We start from the raw sequence: 21,285 nt of genomic DNA on the forward strand, positions 1-21,285 counted from the left end.
CTTCTTTGGCTAGTATGTAGTCTAAAGCTAAACGATTTTGGTAGACAGCTGTGCGTAATTTGTCCGTAGCAGTTGCTAGAGTGTTTAGAGCCTTGTCTATACGTTGTCCTGCTAAATCTAAAACAGCTTGTAAACGCATAATTCTATTAATCATGTATATGGGGGTTCTGTACCCCCAGGAGCCATCTTGGGCCCAACTAGCAATGCTGAAGGTGCAGACGATTCTTTCTGAGGTCCAGGTGTCCCCTTCATATTCTGATTGACAGGGAAACCTGCAAAGGTATTATCAGTGTCTCTTTTCTTGTGGGATAATGTATCATACACAGGGATGCCCAGTTCTTGCTTGATGGAGATCGGTAGGAGGAAAAAGGAAGGTCTTATCCACCCCAATACACATGACCCTTGCCAATCTGCTGGAAGGGACGGATAGGCTAGGTTACCACAAATCCAATACATGTTATTTGGAGCTGTCCAAATTTGAGAGGATGTTGTGTCATAGAGATAAGGTAGGAGGGAAGTGTTGAATTTGGCAGGTGTGGTGGTAGCATTGTCAGGTGCTGTCCAAGTCTGGTAGGAGTTATCCCATGTACCTAAGCAAAGGAGGTGTCCTACTGGAGTGGATCCATTTCGGGAAAAACAGTTTCTACCAATTAAGTTAGTGGTAATTGTCCAGATAAGTGGATCGGAAGCTATTCTAGCTGTTATGTTTCCTGCAGAAGACATGTTATTAAACAGAGATGGTGAGGCTTCTAAGGCTTGCCATGGCCATTGTTCTCCTGTGGTGGTTCCCCCACAGACAAAACAATTGGTTACTGCAAGTTGTTTTGCAATTTTTTCTGCCATATCCATGAACAAGTTTTTTGCAATAATGCTGGTATCAGGGCTTTTTCTAATTTCCTTAAATTATTATATACTGACCAGCCTAATGATGTTTCCTCGCCTTCATAAATTATTTCAGTTTTTATGGTAATGTAAGTATTTGGGTCTATTCCTGTGCCATCAATCCCTATACCATAAGTTTCCAAGGCAGGGTGTTGCCTGGAGATAGTGATTTCTACCTTATTGTCTGTGGTAGACCCTGATATTCGTTTGAAATGTGACAGATGATTGCAACCTGAGTACCCTCCCCGGTATAATCACAGACACAAGACCAACCCGAGCACTCAACAGAACCTCCACAAGGGGTCCAGTGGTTGGGGTTCCCATGGCCCAGTTAATGGGTGTATGACACAAGTATTTATGACTGTGGGCGTACGTTGATTTCCAGTCATCCGACCCACATGAATGTCCCCCTGGTTTAGAACAAGCAACACAAACATCAAAGATTAAAACAATTGGGTTAGTACCGTCCTTGAGCACGGTGGTGTGGTTTAGGTAATAAAGTTTTCCTTCCCCTTCAGGATCGGATCTGCCAGAGGTTTTGGAAGTCCTGCCCATAAGGTGATGTTGAGACGTACAGCTGCCTTGGGATCGTAGCAAATGGTTTTTGAGTTCATCTTGCATAGATGGTACATGGTCCCATTGTTTTGGCAAGTTTTTCCCGTAGGAAGGCACTTCTGCGGTTGTTGGGTATGGTAGATGAGAGTTATTTGAGTGGAACCTGCCTGCGTGGTTTTGGTCAGGCAGGGGTGCAACCATCTGATGCGCTGGCAGAGTTCTGCGATCTCTTAATTCGATGTAGAAAGGGGTGGCCTGAGCATAAATGTCAGGCTGACTTGCGAATTGTCTGTGATAATGACGAGATGAACGGGGTCTAAGGACTGTCCAGGATTCATAAATGTTGCTTATGGAATCATAGAGGCGTCGACCGGAGCAATAATAGGTGGTGGCAGTGGGGCGAAGTATGAGGAGTGTAGTTCGGGGGATGTTCAAAAGTGTTGATCTGGAAGGAAGCATTGCTGGAGATGTGGGGCCACGGCTTAGGGAGCGTTGACCATCTGAGGTAAGGGGGAAAGATGTCCCCAGATGCAGTGCAGGTCAGCAAGAGGGGAGTACCTGGCGTGAAGTATGTCACTCGAGATGGAATGGAGACCTTGGAGGCATGTGCAGCAAGAAAGAGGAAGAGGGTTGGCAAGGCAACGAGACGAATCATGTTGATATGTCTGCAGGTGGTGACTTTTCTACTTTGGGGTGGTATGGTCTGATGTGCCATCCAGGAACCCACAGGACACGATCTGGAAGCTGGATAGCTGCGTAGCCACGACCCCAGGTGAGGAGAGCAGCAGGACCCTTCCAAGTAGGGTCTGGCAGTTGGCGGTAGTATACCTGTGGTTTGGGAGAATCAGGGGAGGGGGAGGAAAATGCCGCTCCGCTGCTGTCATAGCAGGGGTGCCAGAGAGGTTGAGGAAGTTGAGTGTATAAAGACAGAGATTAAGAGTGTCTTGCATCGCCGGGAGGCCAAGGGTTCTTTTCCCTCTGATCAAATGTCGCTTCTAACGCTGTTTTTAGCGTCAAGTTAGCTCTCTCTGCCAGGGCTTGTCCCTGGCTGTTATGAGGAATACCAAACTTGTGGGTAATTTGCCACTTAGCACAAAATTCTGACATAGCTGTGCTAGTGTATGCAGGACCATTATCTGTTTTTATTTCATTTGGGCGTCCCAACGATGCAAAAGTGCGAATGCAATGATTGATGACATGTTTGGAGGCTTCTCCTCTTTGCGGAGTTGCCATTATGAACCCTGAATAAGTATCAATTGTAACATGCAGATACTTCCAGGGGCAAATGAAGGAAATTGAGTAACATCCATTTGCCATATTTCGCAGGCTTTCAACCCGCGGGATTTACCCCATGGGAATGGAATGGGCTTGTTTACTACAGGTGGGGCATTGTTGCCTAATGGCTGAGGCTTCAGCCATCGTGAGGTTGAAATGTTTCATGAGAGCTTTGGTGTTTTGATGGAAATATGAATGACTCTCCCAAGGAGTCAATGTGTGTGATGTCATGATGCCTGCAGCTGCTTGATCCACCACATCATTGCCTTCCTGGAGGATTCCTGGGAAGGGTTGGTGGCTACGAATGTGTGCTACAAAGAAAGGATGTTGACGCTGTGCAACAAGGTGTTGTAATGTAACAAAAAGAGAGAGGAGGTTTTTATCAATTGCAGGAGAGAGGTAAGAGTCATGGATAGTAGAGACTATTTGAGTAACATATAGACTGTCTAAAATCAAGTTGATGGGTTCATTAAAATTCTGGAAGACTAATATGGTTGCAGCAAGTTCAGCTCTTTGTGGTGATGTTTGCACAGGGTGGTTTTAGTGTGCCACACCCCATTCCTTTGCCAAGCGCATGCTCCTCTTTTCTACTGCCATCAGCAAAAATAGTCAAGGCGTTGACCAAAGGCCTTTTGCTGATGGGAGAGGAGAAAGAAATGGGTATTGTCCGAATGATTTGAAAACGTGGATCAGCGGGCGGGTGGCAGGAAACTAGTCCAGGCCAGTCAGCTAAGGCAAACTGGATTTCTTGGGAGTTCTGGAATAGAGGTTCCCATATTTGCAGTGAAAAAGGGATGAAAAGTGTGGAGACATCTATTCCCATAAGTAATTTTGCACGACTCCTACCTTTTATGATCAATTGAGCCAATTGAGCTGATTTGGAAGTGATGGAGCATCGTGGCGTATGGGAAAGATGGATCCACTCTATGATGTGGAGTTTTTGGTCCTTTTGAGTTACTGCTGCGGTCATAAGCCTCGGGTGGCCAAAATGACCATATCTAAAGGAGTATTGGCAGCAGCTCTGTCTACCCATATTTTTCGGATATTCTCTTCTATGAGAGTTATTGCTTGAAGTTGAGGTTGCTGCAAGGATATTATGTCAGCAGGCTTTTTCCCCAGGTAAGGGCTTCAAACAATGGAGAGAGAATATCAGTGGTTAAAGACAGGAAAGGTCTGGCCCAATTTATGGTACCCAGATATTGCTGAAGTTGAACCAAGGTGGGTTGAGAAGGTAGAGACAAAGAGGGAAGTGAAGGATAGGCAGTAGCAGAAAGCATTTTATAGCCCAGATATGCGTATGGAGTTAGTACTTGCACCTTTTCAGGTGCTATGTACAAACCTCCTTCTGCAAGAACGGCTTTCAGGAAAGAGAATGAAGTGAACACCGTGCCCGGTGGTCCAGGAGCTGCAACAAGGATATCATCCATGTAGTGATACACCAGAAATTGTGGGAAAGCTGAACGATAGGGTAGCAAGACATTGTTGACATAGTGTTGACACATGGTGGGACTATTAAGCATGCCTTGAGGTAGGACTTTCCACTGAAAGCGGGAGGAGGGAGAGGAGTTGTTTAAACGAGGTAGTGTAAAAGCGAATAAGGCACGATCTTGTTCATGCAGAGGGATAGAAAAAAACAGTCTTTTAAATCAATGACCATTAAATCAAATTTCTCAGGGATGATGTTGGGATTTGGCAGACCACATTGTAATGCCCCCATTGGTTTTATAATAGCATTTACAGCTCTCAGATCACATAATATCCTGAATTTTCCTGACTTTTTCTTTATAACAAATATGGGGGTGTTATATGGACTGACAGATGGTTCAACGTGCCCTTTGACAATTTGGTCCTGAACAAGTGAGTGCAGGGCTTCTAGTTTGTCTATAGTGAGGGGCCATTGATCTACCCACACAGGTTCTGTGGTTTTTAATTGCAACCGTAGTGGATTTCTAGCAAAAGATTCCATTAATCAATAATGAGTCTCGCATTAAGTTGAGACATAAGATCACGGCCCCACAGGTTAGTATGCAGTGGAAGGACCAAAGGTTGGAGGTAGGCAGTGCGAGAAATATCAGAAGAACTCACCGGTAGCCACTGTTTGCTACGGTGGGCGTGCTGAACTCCTCCCACTCCCGAACGGCTGGGGCAGTTTCCAAAGGCCAATCGTCCGGCCACTCAGCCGTTCGGATGACACTTACATCAGCTCCAGTATCTAAGAGACCCGAGAAGACCTTGTTATGGATTGTAAATTGTAACACAGGCCTGGCTTGTTCTACTGTCTGATGGACAGTAAATGCCCATGCATCATCTGTTTTAACAGGTACTGGAATAGCGGTTGCTACTAATTCTCCCTTGCTAATTTTTGTGGGAGTGTTTCCAATTACTGCCATGGCTACTGAGGAAAAGTCATCGGAGTCTCTCAAAACGGAGAAGCAATGATTCCCCTTGCCATGAGGTCTCGGATGGGATAGATTATGAGGGGTGTCATGGCAGGGGGATCGTTTTCAGGCATGTGGGGAGAAAGTAAACAGTGCCTGGGATGTCAATTTCCATATCTTCAGAGGCAATTAGGTGGAAAGATATGGAGTCAGCCTTGGGAGTGGGGCTGGCTGATCGCCCCTCCTCTAGTTTCCCTGTGGCTGAGAATTGTTGTTGCGACACTGACTTGCCCAGTGGTACCCTTTCTTACACCTGGGGCATATTGTCTTAGGCTTGGTGTTGTTTTGTGTATTGTCTCTGGCTCTGCATTGTGCCTTAAAATGGCCAGGTTTCCCACAATTGAAGCAGTTTCCGCCGGCCTGTTCTGAGAGTTTGCTTGCTGCAAAGCCATAGCCAGATGCTCCATATTGTAGGAGACAGTCCCCACGATTCTGCAAGCCTTTAGATAGTCCGAGAGGGAGGCCCCCCTCGGGCAGATAGAGGCTGCAAAATCCTTTTGCAATCCTCATTAGCATTTTCAACAGCCAGTTTTAACAGAAGCTCCTTACGGGCCTCTACATTAGAGATTTGCCTATGAATGGCTTTCTGAAGTTCCTCTACGAACTCGGCATACGGCTGATTTGAGCCTTGAATGATTTTTGAAAAAGATCCTACGATGCCAGAGGTAGGATCATCAACTTTGTCAAGGGCTCTGATTGCAATAATACTGGCAAAGGTAAGGGTACGTTGTGGGAGTGTCGCCTGAGTTGCTAAGTCCCTAAATTGACCCATACCACAAATTTGATCTGCTCTCGCGACCCTACCATGATCGAGGGCAAATTTTTCAGCTTCGGCACGAAAGTCTGATTCCCAAACAACGTACTGTGGTCCTGTCAGTATCATGCGAAAAAGATCCTTCCAATCTTGGGGTAACATAAAAAGGAGGTGCTGATGGTGTTAATGAAGCCTCTGACATATGGTGCCTGGATGCCGTACATGGCCACGGCTTGTTTTAAATCTCTAATTAATTTCATAGATAAAGGTTCAAGTCTAGGCACCATATTTCCGGCTTCATCCCCTCATATTCAACGGGACAGAGAGAGCTCCTCTAGAGTAAGAGAGCCTTCTCTGCGTCCCTGCATCATGGCTTGTGCGAATGCTCCCATGGGTGTCTGATCCCTCGCTGGATTTGAGTTAGGAGAACTCGTGGGTTCAGGAGCAGTGGGGGGAGTTTCTAAAGGGAAAGCGTCCTTTGTCTTGGTTTCAGCTGTATAGGGAGGAGGAGGATCCCCCTCAGAGGAGGGGGTCTTGGTCAGCGCTGAGCCATGGATTGTTAAGCATTCCAGGACTGTCCTCCACGTGGTCAGAATTTTTGGTGGAGCCCTGGGATTGCTATGAAGATAGTCACCCAAACGCTGCCATGTGGAAACTTTCAAGGACCCTTTATCCGGATAAGCCGGGCATTGCGTATGAATGTAAGTCAAAAGGGTAATAAGGTCCTTCTTAGTTGGAATCAGGAGCGTTTTGCCCTGACTTCCAAGAATACGAATTGAACTCCCGTTAATTCCCCTAATTCCTGCAAATGTGCCATCTGCTCTTTGGAGAATTTTCCGCCCATACTCACCTGAAAGGAGGATGTCTTCTTTGATGAAGATTCCTGGGGAGGGATCCGTGACACGAGACGGCTTCCCTGAGTTGCAACTGGCTCGCCCGGCCGGGTGAGATAGGCAGTCGAAGAGAGACGCACCCGCCCTTTTAGTGGATCACGTCGGGGTTCACCAAATGCGGTTTTGCTCCGCATATGGAAGGCTTCTCACTGGGTGGTCGAATGCATCAAGAAAGACACTAACGCAAGTTCTATCTTGGGTGAGCTGCCCCGATCAGGGTTTGGGGAACTCCTTTTATTGGGAACACACAAAGGGGGTGAGTTTATCCAATCATTATGTTACATGCGTAGGAATGTTAGTGGATGCATCGCATCTTCCAATAACCATGCCATGGTAAATTTAAACTAGCAAACCAAACTGCATTCCAGTTAACTGCCCTTGTGACGTGTTTTATGGTCTTGTTCCTGGTGTCTGTTTTCAGCCTACGTGAGACCTAGCATGCACCGGAACCATTGAAGTTGCTCACGTGAGGCTTGGCACACAGTGGATTTGGCCCATTACAGCACAGGAACAAGTTCTTGCCAAATTATGGTTCCCCGCCCCCTCCCCAGTTGCTCACAACCCTCTAAGGGCAGATAATTCAAAATCTTAGAAATTCTGGAACATGTGAGTTTTTTCTATGTACGTATATTAGTCTAGTGAATTGCTGAATCGTTGTGCATATATGAAAAAACACCATTAACGTAATCACTCGTATATATCAAAGGCTTTTGGAAATTAATTTAATTTAATGGAAGTAAACATCTTTATGTTTAAGTTTGATGCTTAATGATTTTATGAACATATCCATATAGCTTTCCCGGCAGCAATTCAAAGGGTATGCCTTTTAATTTTTTTCTTTTCCAATCCAACCTATAGCCCTGGTAATCTTTTCTTCAAACATTAACGCCATCTGATGCATCTTGACTTTTCAAGATCAGCCCACCCTGTCTAGGTTCTGTTACCTAGCTAGCCATTCAGCTGAAAGGCAAATTTTACCTGGCTTCATATTTTTTTTTAAAGTATTCACAGAAAGTTCAGGTTCTTTAAAAATGTATTCTAGCAATGAATTCAATAGGATCTAGTTTTGAATAAAAATACTGGCAGTTGCTGCCTTAATTTTGCTCTAGCATTTCTGTTATATTCCGATCTTTAACAAAAATAGAGATTGTGTTACTACTGAGGTATAATTTGCTAGACTTAATTTTAAAAAAGGGTCTGTATTCTTGGTGGGTGGGGTGAGGTCCAGTGATCAGTATCCATCATCTTTCCAACTGTCTTGTCACATCATCAATTAATAAAATTGAGTAAAAAATGTCACAGGCCTGGTGGAAAAACCTTTTCATAGCCTTTCAAGAGGAAGCTTAGTTCCCGCTTTTTCTCCTTGCATTAGCTCCTGTCATCCACAAAACAACATACCCAGTGGTGTCAATTATATTTGATTGACTGAGTAAAGCACACACACAAATAAGCGAAAACAATGGACACAAAAATCTATACATGACTCCCCTTGTCAGGGAGAATGCTTGCCTCCTCCATTTTCATGCTGCACGGTGTCCTGCTGCTACGGGCTTAAATGTTTCTTTCAGCCCCCAAACTATCACCAATTAAGTTAGCAGGTTCTTCAAAGGTGTCAAACGACTCCCTGGGCAATTGGCTGTAACTGCTGTTCAATAAATGAGGTCTAATTTATCAGTTTAACTTCAGTTTTAAAAACCTAATGTCTCAAGGTTCCATGTGCCATTTGCCAAGAAGGTGAAGAGAGGCCTGCCAGCGTGTGGTATGAAAGTTGGAGGAGGCTCTTGTTAGCAGCCCTTGCTTTCCCTCCCCTTCCCTGTCATGCCTTTTTGCCTCTCACTGAAAGATGTATCTGAATAAAGTATATTCATGCAGCTCATAGTTATATATCATTGGATCTTACTGAAGCCTTCAGGTAGAAAGCGGACAAATAAAAAACAAATGTGAATTGCTGCAGGCTTGGGCTGTCTTTGGAACAGACTTTATCCTAAAGACAAGGGGATGGCATACAAAGGGATGCAAGAAGGGAGTTTAGCTCCCCGATCCCAACTAGGATTGTCTTGTATTTAAATATTTAAATTTTGTGGAATATTTTGTTAAATATAAACCACTGCATGGTGGCTCAGTGGTTAGAATGCAGTATTACAGAATAATTCTGTCGACTGCCACCAGTTCAATTCTCACCGGCTTAAGGTTGACTCAGTCCTCCATCCTTCTGAGGTCGGTAAAATGAGGATCCAGATTGTTGGGGGCAATATGCTGACTCTGTAAAACGTTTAGAGGGGGCTGTAAAGCACTGATGCAGTATGTAAGTCTAAGTGCTATTTATAATGGCACAAGATAATGGTTGGGTTTCATAAAGAACAAATCAAAGTGAAGATATCAAAGAAATTCAAGAACCTAATAATGGCTTCCATCCTAGCAATGATGACCTCCACTTGAGACAAAAGTCCTGCTTTCCATTACAGCACAGCTGATTATAGAATATTAGCCTTCTGTAGAGTAGCCCATTATTCCCAGGAACTCTTCAAAGGTCTCTTTAATATTCTGGCTTTTGACTCTCAAATACAAGGGGATAGCATTATTCCAGACTTAAAGGCCATGCTGGAATGAGAATCTAGTTCTGCAGAATTTTGCAGAATCTGCTGAGGGCTTAGAGATAAGCAGGGGTGGGATTTTAATGGTTGGGCCCAGTTCTATAGAACCGATAGCTCCGAAGAGCAGCTGACACCAAACCGGTTCTCTCCAAAGATCTTCTTTTCTTTGCTTGGGCCCACCTGCCCGCATGGGCTCTAGGCTGTCCTTTATTCCCTGCTAAAGCAACCTTAGTTGCTTTGCACGGCGCAGCTGATGCCACGCGACAGCAGAAGAAGGTTATTCCTTGCAGGAGAAGTTGATTTACAAGTACTGCACACGCTCACCGAACCGGTAGGATCCCACTCCTGGAGATAAGGCCCTGTTTTCTTAGGATCAGGTTCAAAAGACACTTTCTCCAGATCTCGCTTCTTCAGATGAAGAAATGTCTGAAGTGAGTGGGGCACAAACCTCAAGATGAACAATATCTGTGGGTCAATGGCTTCAGTCAAGATTTGTAGCACAGAATTAAAAAAATAAATTCCTTAGTGGTTCTGGTGTCTAAGGTTGCAGGTGAATATATAAATTGAAGGTAATATATAAATCCACTTTCAGGACATCTTATGCATAAACTTGTCAATAGCAGAATGAATATACATCTGAGTATATGGTAGAAAGCGTTCCCAAAGTTTTATTATTATTGCTGCCTTATCTATTGTTTTCTGTATTTTAACAAATTTCTATTTGCTACAGAAAGATATAAAAACAGTCCTAAAGAATCTCTGGAACTCATTAATAATAATCTGGAATCTATTTCCTGTAGCAAAGCTGAGTCCTGGCATAAGACAGAAACATATTTCTGAGCCTCTGTATAGCAGAGGTTCCTTAGCAGGACTGAACATATGAAAACTGATTGCCATTGTACAATAATCTCACATTTCTGATTTTGCCATTTCCCCCTTCTAGTGCAACCTGAATTATCAGTTCTCCTGGCTAGATGATGTGAAGGGGCTACAAGGGTCTCCTTTCCTCTGTCCCAGGGATGTCCAATCCTGGTAACTTTAAGACTTGTGAACTTCTACTTCTAGAAGGTTCCATGCTGGCTGGGGAACTCTGGGAATTGAAGTCCACAGGTCTTAAAGTTTCCAAAGTTGGACATTCCTGATCTATCCCAAAATCTTAATTTAAGAGGGAATCTGTTCTCTAATCCCAAAATCTTAATTTAAGAGGGAATCTGTTCTCTAATCCCAAAATCTTAATTTAAGAGGGAATCTATTCTCTAAGAACTGCCACTTCACCAAAATAGACATCATGGGGGTGGCCTAAAATATTTTCCCTATACCTATACCATCTAATTGTATTTATCTGGGATTCAGAATGGAGCCAAGACTCTGGCAAATCTTACCTCTCGTCAATTTTCTGGATTGTTCTCACTGTTTCACCACAATTTCTGCTCTCTAATTATATATCTTCCTTGTCCTTCAAACCTCTACTTGGCCTTTCCTACTCCCCACCCCACTTTCTCTTTCTTAAGGAAATCTGAAGAAACTTCTGTTAAATTTTGCCTTTCCTTGCTTCCAGGGTTTAAATTCTTGACTAGGTGTCCTTTCCCTTCATTTATGATCCTTCTTGTTAAACAATGACCCTCAGAGTTAAACAATTCCTTTTAATAGCTAAACACTGAGCCACCTGATGCAGGAGAGGTTTGATATGGACATAGTTTTGAAACTGTTGTTCTTAGCTATCTGCAGAACACCTTTCCTAATCCAAATAGGTCTCAGAGCAACTCTGAATAGAGAGTTTAAATGTCCATGCGTGAGTTAAACATTTAATGCAATCAATAATGGTTGAGTACCCTTGCACTTTTTCATCCTCTTCAGTCCTCTTGTCTTTTAGGGGCTACTGCCCTCTAGAGCCTTGAGATAAGCTTGCGAGTTCAAAAGAAGCTCCCTTTCATTCACCCGTTTATATTTTGGGTGTGCTGGGAGAAGGAGAGAGATAAATGTTTTGCTTAAGGAAGTGCCAGAAAACTCGGCTGTCTTCCAACCCTTTCTCCACCTGCTTTTATACTGTACAAGAGTAGCTTTGTGGTTTTTGTTTTGGCCTTCCATATAGATTGCCCTTCTCCAGTCCTCTATATCAGGGGTCTCCAACCGTGGCAACTTTAAGACTTGTAGACTTCAACTCCCAGAATTCTGGGGATTGAAGTCCATAAGCCTTAAAGTTGCCAAGGTTGGAGACTTCTGCTCTATATAACAAACGCCGGAGTACTTTAAATCTCAAGCACTAATTCCTGCTTTGGTACTGAGCCAGAAACCAAGCTAATCTCAGTCCATTAAACTGCTAATGCTTATCTTGACCTTAGGACTATTTCAAATACTCGAAGAAGTCATTAGCACTTATGGGTACCAGTGACTTCTCATCCTCACATTCTTCTAGTAATTGTTTTTGCAATTCAAGTGAGGAATTGCAGGTACGAGATATTTCTGCCTCATTTTTTTTTATAATGGAGGAGGACTTAGTAGACTACTAAATCTACTAAGCATTTCAGCATAAAATTAAACTTCAAAGCAGACCAAGATGAAATTTTAAAAAATATATAAAGGGAGAACTAGTAAGCAAACAGAAAACAGAAAATCAATTCAAAATAGACTTGTCAGTATGTAATTTGGCTAAGGATAATATAACTGCCTTATATTACATAGGAGTATATTATATATTACATAAGAAACTACATATTCATGGAAATACCTGCCTTTTATAACTTAGGATTGTCACAGGTAGCCACAATTTTTGTAACAAAATTCTGGGAGTATAGAATATGCTCAACTGTTCTAGCACCTTGGAGGAAAGACCAAGCTAATAACACTTTGAAGTAAGCATTGTCTGATAAGGATTAATTTGACTTCAAATAAATTTTCAGAATTCAGAAAAAACTTTGAAGAAGCAGGGGGAAAAAAGAGAAAGAAATAGCATTGATGCTGTTGAACTTCAATGTTGGAAAAGACTCTTGAAAATGCTGTGGGAAAAAGTCCAAATCAATGGATCATAGAACAAATCAATCTAAGCACAAATGGCCAAACTCAAATTATCGTCTTTTTCCCGCGTGCAAAGGATTAGCTCTCTGGAAACATGTATAGATATGGGGAAAGGGGAGGGAAGAGAAGACAAGCAAAGTGGATAGACTGAATTACTATGGTGATGGATGCACTATTGAAAGACCTGAAGGATCAGGCTGAGGACAGATCATCCTGGACAAATCTATCCACGTGTTTGCTAAGAATCTACACCAATTTGATGGCACATAATCAATCAGGGATGGGTAATCGTTTCAGCCCTATGCTGCATAATCATCTCAAAAGTGCTATTTCAAAAGGCAACTGGACTGCTTTTTCTTTGAGGAAGAAGAATAAAACATTTCATTTCTCATCCAAGAAACTTCATCAGTTGTGATGGCAGCCATGGGGGGGGGGGGGGAATGGAAGGATTGTATTTCTTTGCAGTCATCTGGTCTGTTAGCACTCTCTGTGAGAACTCTTGAGGCCACTTGGTGGTGGTGGGGTGTTTATTCTTTGCTCCCAGAGTGCAGTTGGTTGTGGAATCTTCTTGGCACTGCTGCTGCATTGTAGCCTGGAGATATATGGTGTTTCATCCCTCCACCTGTGTTGAGAGAGGACTGCTCAGTATTAACATAAATGGCCTCTTTTACAAATCTTCCAAACCAATGATCTTCTTTATCCAAAATGTGGACTTGCCATCTTCAAAAGAGTGACCTCTGTCTTTCAAACATAGATGGACCCCTGAATCTTGTCCTGATGGGTTTGATCTTCTATGTTGTGCCATGCAATTGTTTTGTTTCACCAATGTACAGATCTCCACATATCTCACTGCATTGTATTCAGAGTTGGTATTCAGCAGGTTCTGACCAGTTCTGGAGAACCAGTAATGGAAAATTTGAGTAGCTCAGAGAACTGGTAAAATACCACCCCTGACTGGCCCCGCCCCCATCTATTCTCTCCCTCCCAAGTCCCAGTTGATTGGCCTGGTCTTCTTTTGTTGCCCTGCACAGAATGGAGCTGGAAAGCAGGTTATGAGGTGGGGAGGGAATGGGGATTTTGCAGTATCCTTCCCGTCACGCCCACCAAGCCATGCCACACCCACCAAGCCATGCCACACCCACCAAGCCACGCCCACAGAACCGGTAGTACAAAAATTTGAATCCCACCACATATATTGCATATATCACATTGCTCAGTTTTAGTCTGGGTGTTTTATCCCTGGGGTGGAGAAACTTCTGTCTTAGGTTTAAAGTCTATATGTATGGTTGAAAATTCTCCTGAGCTTTTCAGATATTCCTGTAGTGTATGGAATGACAATGTTGCTATGTTTGTTATTCTCTTTTTTGTCTTTGTATATATACATAGTCTATGTATGAGACTGTACTAGACTACGCACAACATAGTCATACATTAAACATGCAGAGGTTTTTAAAATCTCTATCCAGTACTCTAGATGCAGCAAAATTGCTTATGAAGGCAAGTTAGAACACAGCAAATGTCAGTTATGATTTCTATCAGGTACTGTATATTGAAGAAATATGATTTTTTAAAAAAAAAATCAGCAAAATTACATTGTTCAATCAGATGGGCCGGCAGGTAAGTAGTCACAAGGGAAGAGAACTGCATCCAAAACTCTGAAGTACTGCATGCTGCCGGTAACACTTTCTGCACTGCATCCATGTGAGATGGGTAGTCTCTTAATTTAATAAATAATTTTTAATAAATAAAGTTAACAACTGCTTTCTAAGAAAGATAACGAGCAAGTATAAGGACTGTCTATAACAGCTACAGCTACTGCCCTGTGCAGTCAGGTGAGTCCCTTGCTTGGAGTGATCTGTGAAGCCAATTATGGTCTGTAAGACACTTTTTAAGCCAACCATGTTTTACTCAGTAAGCCATAATTATGTGAATCCTATCATAATGTTGTAGGCTGACTGCTGCTTTCTGAAACCTGCTTAAACATCTAGCCAAGAGGCATTCTTTGTCTCTGCTACGAACACTTTTCCAATAATTGATTATTAAATTGTCCAGGAACCTTTTTTCTTACTCTTTCCTGAACTTTTCATATCACTCTTTTTGCTCCACAGATCCTCTCTTGTTTCCTGTTTCACCTGAAATTAAAAAAACAAAACCCTGCCATTTAGTAATTTGAAATCCAAGAATAGGCCCAAATCAGACTTTTATCTGCAAGAAAATAATGATCTCTTCTGCATATTTGCAGTTTAAATCTAGACATAAATGAACAGTTTATGCAGCCAGAAATAACCCAGGCTTTTCTTTGTACTGAACATTTAAAGGTACGTGTCTGCAGATGTTTAAATCCCTAATAAACCATAAGCTGCTCATTTCAAGATGTTTTATATCCATTTGTCCCTAAAGTCTATGACTCAACATCTGAATCAATTTGTGGTTTGATTAGACTTTGCCACCAGCACTTGAGGGATTATTGTTGCTGGATTGTGATTTTTAACAATTAGGGAGCACCAAATACTTGATTATTTTTCCCTAATATTTTTTGTCATGTTGACATACCATGTCATAAGTATCCTGTGATATTTTTATGCTGTCAGATTTGGTATTGGTTTACTATATCCAACAAGAAATGTTTGATGGAATGCTCGGATTCTCTTGTCATTTGTTTATTTTGTGTGTGCGTGTGCGTGTGCGTGTGTTGTTTTGGTGGTTCTTTAAGAACTGGGGTATCTATTTTCTATAGTTGTAGAACAATTTACAACAATGACAACTAATACAAATAAAAAAATAAAAAAAAATAGAAGGAATAGAATAGTATACACACACACACACTCGAACATAGTGAAGAAAAAGTGAAGAAATATGTAAAGAACTGACTTCCCCTCACATCACAAAAAGTACAAACATTTTAATAACTTATAAACTTATCTTAAAATATAGCAAATTATCTGTTTTTCCCATATCCCATCTCTTATCTATAAACAGATCCATAAAATCTCTCATTTCAATCCTGATCTCAATAAATGTCCATTAAGGATTATGAGAGATTTCAAATAAATCAATTTTATATTCTTTTCTTTTACTTCTAGCAATCTTGATCTTTGGGCTCTTTAAATAATGTCTTAGAACTTGATATCTTTTCATTCTTTTCTTTGTTTTCACAAAAAACCCTAGCCTCTTTTGTAAATACTGTTGGAAGGAAAATCCATCTGGTTCAGTTCCAAGCTGGGAGAAAGGTGCTGGAAATAAAATGGAGGCCGATTGGAAAAAAAGGTTATTGAAGAGCGGAACCAACTCGTGGTTCTGGAGCAGCTGACCAAATGGTTGAATGAGTGAATGGATCTTTATAGGTTTCTGTGACTTTGAAGTTTGAACTGTTCTGGGGGTTGTGCAATGAAGGGGCTTGTGTCTTTTGCTAAATGGTGGTGGGTTAATCCTATTATGTCCTAAAGGGTCATGTTCTGTTAGAATTTGAATAGAGAAGAATGTAAATTTTAATCCCATCCCTGAGGGTGAAGGTCTTTTGTTTTGTGAATAGGCTTGCCCAATCTTTTTTAATGGGCACAAAATATCTGCAGGGGCTATTAAGAAAGATTGACTCTGCTTTCTATCTTTAAAAACATGTTTCTCTATTTCTCCCTTTGGGGAAATATAATATTCGGCTTCTTTTAATATTGCCCCAAATATTTCATCCTTTGGAGGGGGGTTTCCCCACATACAGTGTAAGGAAATTTTCCAGGTCACTCTGTCTCTCTAAAAATTATTATTTATGTATCTATTTTAATTTTTAACGTATCAGTTGAATTCTTTTGTATGTCCAGTGTAACATCTTTTTCCCTGTCAGTCTTATAGCCTGCCATTTTAACAACCACTTTCAAATCAATTCCAGTCATGTCAGATAATATTTATTCCTCTTTCATAGCATTTTTTAAACATCAAGATAAATTCTTAAAATTAACTTCTGGGTCCATGGTTCTAAAATATCTTTCAATTATGTTCAATAGTAACATATTTTACTTCATTCTGTATTAGCAAAGTTTGAGCATTCTTCTCCTTTAATTGTAATCTTTAGTCCTGGTTCTCACTCACGTCCAATTTTTAAACTCTTATTATTTTTAAAAAAGAATTATAAACAAAAGCATTTTCTCATGTGAGGATTCTTTATAATTAATTCCAAAATCTTATTTCAAATTTATCTGGACATCTACATGGTAGTTTTAAACCATCTTTTTGTTCCATTTTAAAAAGATTTTTTATATGTTTTTGTTCTGTATTGCACATTAGCATTCTTGTAATACCCCGTCCTGATTGGCCAGGACGCGCGACAATCGGATTGGCTGAGCGAGCCGCACTGATTGGCCCGCTGCAAATCCCCCGCAATTGGAGGAAACCGATCGCGGGAGATTCGAAGCAGTGTCATTGGCCGCGGCTGGCGAGGCCAGTTCAATATAAGCCGCCACCGATCTGAAAGAGCAGAGCCGATCTCGGGATGCAATAAAGAGCTAAAAAAGTCACTGACTCTCGCGTCTTTCCTTCGATCGGCATACATGACAGTTTTAAACTTGTATTTAAAATTCCCTTTGCTTGGGATTGAAGAAAACTCACTCAGTGTTACAAAACTTGTGAAGATTCCCATAACTGGAAAGCATTTATCAAGCAATTTCTGAAAGCATTTAGAAAAGGAAGTATGTCAGCTCAGTGTCCTTTTAAGGGCACTAACTTTGGTCTGAGCAAGATGGCTATTCCTTTGCTATGCCTTCCTATTTCCGTCCCAGAGTTCTAAACCCACCAAAGACCACTATTTTGTGGTCTCCTCATCCTGTTTGTGTCAGAAGCACCAAAACGCTTCTGGGTTGAAAGGATTAGCTGATGCTAATCATTGCCCAGGGGATGCCTGACTGGGGGGTCCTTTCATGTTCCCTTTAATATGTCCACCAAAGTGTTACCTATTTATTTGCTTGCATTTGCATGCTAGGTAAGCAGGAGCTGGAGTGAATGATGGGAGCTCAGCCTGTCACACAACAGCACTCGGTTTTGAATTTGGGCTTGCTGATTGTCAACGCAGCAGTCTAACATGTGAACCGCTATGATCCACTTGGTCTCCTCATGAAGAGTAAATGTCTGGAGCAATTATAGTGATCTCAAGCTCTCTCCTTGCCCAGGGAGGAACTATAAAGAAGAGTCAGTTTAATTGCTATCTCTTCTTTCCACTGTGGTTGTCAGGTCCAGTTTTCATAGAGCTGTCTTCACTTTACCATTTCTTCCCTGAAAGTCAGAACATTTTGTTGGGTTTTTGACCAGAAAAAAATCAGCAATTCCAAGGTTTTCTTGATTAAATGGTTGTGTCTGAGAAATTGCCACATGGGGTGTTAATTTACTTATTGTAGTAGCACTATATAGATTCTTATAAAATTATTACTTTTCTTTTTATAAAACATGAAAACATTTTTTTTAATAAAATAACTATCTTAAAAAGAGAGTAAGGAATGTTTGTTGACTTATTACCAAAATCTGCTCTGAAGTAGTTTAAATACCAATCAATGGTTCATTGGGGTTTATGTTTTCATGTATTAAAAAAGTTCAGAGTGAATGCTTTAATTTTCTAAGGCTGTAGGGGGAAAAAATGAAATCTTTGTCTCCCAGCCCATCGTGTGGAGAAATAAATTAGTATAATGATTTATGTTTACGGTTTTAGTCAATTCTGATAGAGATTATAGAGACAAAATGACAAACTGCCTTTGCAGTAAACTTAAATCATGTCAGCCAATCTTTAGTTTTTCCTTACTCTAATTGCTCACCCTGTTCATTTATCTTCCTAGGCAATCTTTAGAAGAAATACCACTTCAATCAGGGCATGTGCAAACCACCAGAGATAAAAAGTTTAGCCTAATTTGTCTCACTAAATTGTAATGCCTCTAGTAAACAAATCGTAACTTGAAATGGATCAAGCTAAGCTAAATGGAAGAAAAAGGTACAAAATATTTTCTCTTCCGTAGAGGTACACAATGTTATTTTAATGAATTTTTCATTACCTTGCCCCAATGAAATGATAAAACAATTTTATATTACAGTAGAGAGTACAGCCTGTCTCATAAAGAATGTAGGTTTCAGTATTTTAAAGCCTTCTGGCTAAAGAAATACATTTCCATATTCACTTGCAACATATATATGCTATATTCATTCTGGTTAAGAGAACCAAATAGAAGAGATTAAATTTATAACATTATAGTTTATGATATATGCTATTGCGATTTGGTCTGTACATGTGCAGTTTTAATGAAACTCACTTTAAATCTATATGGGCTACATAGTAGACATGCTTAGCAAATTGCCTCATTAATAGATGTAGGACAAAGGACTATAAAATATAGAGAATTAAGAAGCATTCTAGAGAAAAATGTGGAAGAATGCAATGATTTGAATACTTTTGTTGGGCTTAACCCCTCCTGTATGTTCCTAAATTAGGGTGGTGAGCACAATATTCTGGGATATATATTATTAAATGCTGTTTCTGCAATCAACAGAACTCCTAAATTTGTGGCTACCCATCAAGAAATAGAACAATTTACTGGCCATTTTTAGTGGAGAATTAATTTAAAAGGATGGTTTAAGCCTCTAATCATTTTTATAAAGAACCAAAGAGGGAGCAATGAAAATGGCATCACATCACTCCAATTTGTAGCACTTTTTTCATGTTTTCTAGAAATGTGAAAAATGAAAATTGCAGAAAGCTGTGAACATCTGCTGGATGAGGAGTACAATTGCCAAACAAGAGATGGCAATTATGGGTGCTTGATACTAAGTTATGTTCCAATAGAAGGGGAGAAATAGAGAGGTGGCCTTGGGAGAAGGCAGGTGGAAGGACAGGTTTGAGGAAAGGCCAGGCTGCTTCCACCCATTAGGGAGATCGAATCAGAAGTAATTTTAGGGCTATTATTGGGTAATATTGACTAGATATTGATCATTTAAAGAAGTGGCTAAACCTGTATTAAAAAAACCCTCTTTTATACCGATAATTGTTAATTGATTCACTTTCTGAAAACATTTACTTCCTGAGGTGTCTGCTGATGTGAACAATAACAACAACAACAAAATCAAGATGGCAGCCATAAAGATGTGATTCAAGCTTTGGCTTTTTAAAAATGTGGTTTTCCATTGAAAAAAAGCCGCTAGACATCTCTGATTGAAATTATTTGATTTTTTAAACTATTCTCTTTCTTACTCATCAGCTTTTAATATAATACATAGAATCTCCACACTGTCCACATTTTGTAGATGTAGGAGAAGAATAGGCTGAGCTGGAAGGCAAGGTTAGAGTCATTGCATTGTCAACAAATGCTCCTGGTTATTTGGTCCACAAGTATATCCTCCTTGCTCTGTGAGTTATTTCTTGCTGTACAGGTAGTTCTCAACTTACAACAGTTCATTTAGTGACTGTTCACAGTTACAACAGCACTGAAAAAAATGATTTATGACCATTTTTTACACTTACAACTGTTGCAGCATCCCCATCTTATATTTAGATGCTTGACAATTGATTCACATTTATGACAGTTGCAGTGTCCCGGAGTCATTGATCCCCTTTTGTAACCTTCTGACAAGCAGAGTTAATGGGGAAACCATATTCACTTAACAACTGGGTTACTGATTTGAGAACTGCAGTGATTCACTTAACAAATGTGTGAGAAAAGGTATAAAATGGAACAAACTCACTTAACAGATTTCTCACTTAACAACATGAATTTTGGGTTCAGTTGTGGTCATAAGTTGAGGACTACCTGTACTAGTCTCACCTTTGACAATTTAGAAATTCTTTCTACGGCGACATAAATGGCTGAAATGTTGGAAAGTTACAGGATAATGCAGATATTTGGTTAACAAAACACAACAAAGAAATTAATTTTTATTAAATGACTAAAAAAGGGGGTTATTCTTAACCTTATCTCTCTAACAAAGGGAGATATTTCCAATCTCCGAGCTTCTTTAAAACCTGTCCATATACCTGCATCTTTCAAATCCTTTGTCCAGTTTTCTTTCCTTCTGGAATATAACCTACCCATAAGATATCCTACATTGCCAAGGTTTGATTGCAATTTTCTCACCCAATTTTAGGACATCCATACGAATGCATTATGGAACTTCTCCCAACAAAGTATGCATAAGACTATGAGTTACTTAAAATATATTGTTTTTAGTGGGACTCACATACTACATCCATTGAATTTTAAGTCTAAAATAGATTATTTACTGTAAGTTTATCTTAAGAATCCTAAAATCATATGATTTTATTCACTAAAGCTTAACAGCTTTTTTCTACATGATTAACCTTTAAAAACTCATCACACAGTTAATAGTGGGTCCACTGGTATTAACTATGAAGGGTTCTTTCTACTTACATTCTATTAAACTTAGACAGATGCATATGGCGATGGAGTAAAAGACAGTGGAAAGAGTAGATCATTTTTAATTAAACCAGCTAATTAGATTCTTAATGTGATTGATTTTGTGCCATCAAGTTGGTGTCAACAACCACATAGATAGATTTTTCTCCATGACAATCTGTCCCCAACATGGTCTTTCAGATCTTCCAGCAACGCTCCTTTGGCTAATTAAGTCAATTTTTCTTTGGTAGTCCTCTTCTCTTTCCTTCCACTTTCTCAGCATTGTAGATTTCACCAGAGAGCTAAGACTTTACATAATGTGTCTGAGCTGGGATAATTGGAGCCTAGTCATTTGTGCCTCAAGGGAAAACTGTGGTTTGATTTGTTCAATGATCCAATTGTTTGTTTTCTTAGCTGTTTGTGGTATTCTCAGGAGTCTGCCCAAAACAGAGTTCAAAAGTATCAATATTCTTTCTATTTCTTAGGGTAACCTTACAATAAAGG

This window comes from Notechis scutatus, chromosome 2 (assembly GCF_049901735.1).
Source record: "Notechis scutatus isolate UNSWTSFEM ecotype Mainland chromosome 2, rNotScu1.2, whole genome shotgun sequence".
Taxonomy (NCBI): Eukaryota; Metazoa; Chordata; class Lepidosauria; order Squamata; family Elapidae; genus Notechis; species Notechis scutatus.